The 3,856-nt window shown below is 45.5% G+C and overlaps 1 non-coding gene across 1 annotated transcript; it reads right to left on the bottom strand.

Moving 5' to 3' along the window:
* Positions 1-408: 408 nt before the first annotated feature.
* Positions 409-603, bottom strand: LOC145358051 (U2 spliceosomal RNA). The gene has a single exon (XR_013889422.1). It is a non-coding gene; the product is annotated as a U2 spliceosomal RNA (small nuclear RNA).
* Positions 604-3,856: the final 3,253 nt, after the last annotated feature.

Below are 3,856 nucleotides of genomic sequence, written 5' to 3'. Positions count from 1 at the left end.
TGAGCACTGAGTCAGTGAATGTCAGTGCCAGTGTACAGTGCCTGATGCAACAAGCTGGATGGTCTACTTCTGTGCTGTAAACATTCTGTGATTTGATGATTGAATTGGTGACACTGTAACTTGGACTAAGCCTAATTTTAGATGTGCGTGTGGGTCAGAGGGATCTGGGACACTTCCCCTCAGCTGTTGGGTGATGGCAGAAACAGTGACCTTATCATCCTGTTTAAGGTTAACTAACTCAGACAGCAGACTGAGGATGAAACCAGCAACATTCCTGTTCCTTGGTCCAGTATTACAGATTTTTTCCTATTTCCAATTCAATCAAATCGAGTCCAATTCAGAATCTCAACAAGTTGAGACATCCCCAATCCAAGCTGACAAGACGGGGCTCTCACCTCCTGTCTTGGGCTTGATCTACATGATCCAAGCTGATTGGACTAGGCATAGCTCCTCCTGCAAGGCTTGATCTCATTCTTCGCCAAAAGATCGAGATGCCATTTTTAAAAATTTCTTCAAATGAAGCTGAAATGTAACCTAATGACTTCAAGCAAGCACAGCATGTTGATACTACACTTGATCTTAGCCAAAAGGCCGAGAAACAAAGCATGGTAGCATCCACAATCATCAGGGGAAACTAAAATCCCACTTTTCCTTGAATATCCTGTCCAGTAGCCAGGTCTGACCCACACCACTATGAGTTGGGCAAAGAGGCAGACCCTGGGCGGAATTCTACTGGCACTTCTGCCCAAGTTTCACACAATCGCGTCTGAGGCCAACAGAGAATGCCGTTCTCCGAGCCAAGCCCGCCCCCGGAATCAGGGCTGGCACGCTGGTAAAATTCCAGGCCCTGAATCCACCCCTGCCGGAACAGGGATCAAACTCTATGCTCTTGACACCAATCTGATGTAGACCAGCCATCCAGCCAATTAGCCCCTTTTGAGGGGTTGCCATGGCAATGTGTACTTGTGATGTGGGTATGCCGGCGTTGGACTGGCATAAACACAGTAAAAAGTCTGACAACACCAGGTTTTAGTCCAACCTATTTATTTGATAATATACTCACAAGCTTTCGAGGGGACTGCCTCTTCGTTAGGTGAATGGAGAGTTCTGGCCTCAGACAGAGCATATAAAGCACAGACAGTTTAGAGATTACTGATTAGAATGCGAATCCTTACACCTAACCTGCTGTTCAAGACCTGAAGTGGCTGATAATGTGAGTGGAAGGAGCACTGATCACAGTTTAAAGAGATGTGTATTGTCTCCAGACAGTACAGTAAGTGAGGTTATGCAAACCCAGGCAAGTCACGGGGGTTACAGATAGTGCGACATGAACCCAAGATCCCTGTTGAGACCGTCCTCATGTGTGCGGAACTTGGCTATCAGTCTCTGTTCAGCGACTCTGCGCTGTCGTGTGTCGTGAAGGCCGCCTTGGAGAATGCTTACCCGAAGGTCAGAGGCTGAATGCCCGTGACCACTGAAGTGTTCGCCAACAGGAAGGGAACAGTCTTGCCTGGTGACTGTCGAGCGATGTTCATTCATCCGTTGTCGTAGCGTCTGCATGGTCTCCCCAATGTACCATGCTTCGGGACATCCTTTCTCGCAACGTATCAGGTAGACAATGTTGGCCGAGTTGCAAGAGTATTTACCATGTACCTGGTGGATGGTATTCTCACGTGTGATGATGGTATCCGTGTCGATGATCCGGCATGTCTTGCAGAGGTTGCTGTGACAGGGTTGTGTGGTATTGTGGTCACTGTTCTCCTGAAGGCTGGGTAGTTTGCTGCGAACAATGGTCTGTTTGAGGTTGTGTGGTTGTCTGAAAGCAAGAAGTGGGGGTGTGGGGATAGCCCTGGCGAGATGTTCGTCTTCATCAATGATATGTTGAAGTTTGCAAAGTTTGAAGTTGAGGTTTGCAAAACCTCACTTACTGTACTGTCTGGAGACAATACACATCTCTTTAAACTGTGATCAGTGCTCCTTCCACTCACATTATCAGCCACTTCAGGTCTTGAACAGCAGGTTAGGTGTAAGGATTCGCATTTTAATCAGTAATCTCTAAACTGTCTGTGCTTTATATGCTCTGTCTGAGGCCAGAACTCTCCATTCACCTAACGAAGAGGCAGTCCCCTCGAAAGCTTGTGAGTATATTATCAAATAAATAGGTTGGACTAAAACCTGGTGTTGTCAGACTTTTTACAATGTGTACTTGTACATGTATGTGGTAGCCTGAGGCTGTCCTTGGTAATTGGGAGGGCTTGGGTAAGATGCTCTTTCAGAGAGCCAGTGCAGTCTTGATGGGCCAAATGGCCTCCATCTGCACTGTAGGGATTTTATGACTCCCTTCTGGGGATCATGAATTGGATTCAATTTCAATTTGAATTGTTTTTTGGAGCAAATAAAGAGATAGATTAAGGGCTCACCTACTCCACTTTGCACACTTGCTCTGTTAACACTGAGAAAGGAATAAAATTTAAAATGATTCATTTTTGTTATTCATTCATGGGTTATGGGCATCGCTGGCAGGGCCAGTATTTGTTGCCCATCCCTAGGCACTTACTAATTAACCGCAGTACTGTGGTTCTGGATTCACATGTAACCCATAGAGTCACAGAACAAGTAAGGATGGCAGATTTCTTTTCCTAACGGACAACAAAAATCCCTCCTGTTCTTACCACCTGCCATTGGTGTGTATGTTGGAAGGATTTACAAGTTGATACTCAAGCTGTTTGGTTGTGTTATGAACGCATCTTCCTTTGCCATTGAGTCCTGGGGTTGGTCAGAAACACAGAGCTTCTGTGTTCAGTTATTAAACTGATTTTTCTGTACACTCTATCGTAATTACAACACTACATTCTGCAACTTCTCCCTATGTACTTTATAAATGTTTTGCCTGTATAGCCCGCAAGGAACAATACCTTTCAAAGTATAGAATCCTACAATCATAGAATCCTACAGTGCAGAAGGAGGCCATTTGGCCATTAGGTCTGCACCGACCACAAACCCACCCAGGCCCTATCCCCACAAACCCCATGCATTTACCTAGCTAGTCCCCTGACAGTAAGGGGCAATTTAGCATAGGCGAACCACCTAACCCGCACATCTGTGGGAGGAAACTGGAGAGCCCGGAGGAAACGCAAGCAAACACGGGGAGAACTGTGTGCAAACTGCACACAGACAGTGACCCAAGCTGGGATCGAACACAAGATCCTAGCGCTGTGACATGTGACAATAATAATCAAATCACAATGCAAATATGTGTAGGTTAGATGGATTAGCCATGGTAAATGTGCAAGGTTATAGGATAGAGCAGTGAAGAGAAAGTGGATCAGGTGCTCTGTCAGAGAGTCAGTGCAGATTTGATGGGCTGAATGGTCTCTTTTACATTGTAGTAGGGATTCTATAATTCCAGGTTACATTTACAATACAGTAAGAAGTCTCACAACACCAGGTAAAAGTCCAACAGGTTTATTTGGCAGCAAAAGCCACTAGCTTTTGGAGCACTGCGCCTTCATGAGGTAAGTGGGATTTCAGTTCACAAACAGGGCATATAAAGACACAAACTCAATTTATAAAATAATGGTTGGAATGCGAGTCTTTACAGGTAATCGAGTCTTAAAGGTACAGAGCGTTAAGCACAGATTAAAGAGATGTGTATTGTCTCCAGCCTGGACAGTTGTTGAGATTTTGCAAGCCCAGGTTAGTTGTGGGAGTTACAGATAGTGTGACATGAACATAAGATCCCAGTTGAGGCCGTCCTCATGTGTGCGGAACTTGAGGACTATCAGTCCTCTGCTCAGTGACTCTGCGCTGTTGTGTGTTGTGAAGGCCGCCTTGGAGAACGCTTACCCAAAGATCA

The sequence above is a fragment of the Carcharhinus amblyrhynchos genome, chromosome 24 (assembly GCF_965287045.1).
Source record: "Carcharhinus amblyrhynchos chromosome 24, sCarAmb.v2.hapA, whole genome shotgun sequence".
Taxonomy (NCBI): Eukaryota; Metazoa; Chordata; class Chondrichthyes; order Carcharhiniformes; family Carcharhinidae; genus Carcharhinus; species Carcharhinus amblyrhynchos.
This window is presented reverse-complemented; position numbering and strand designations above follow the sequence as displayed.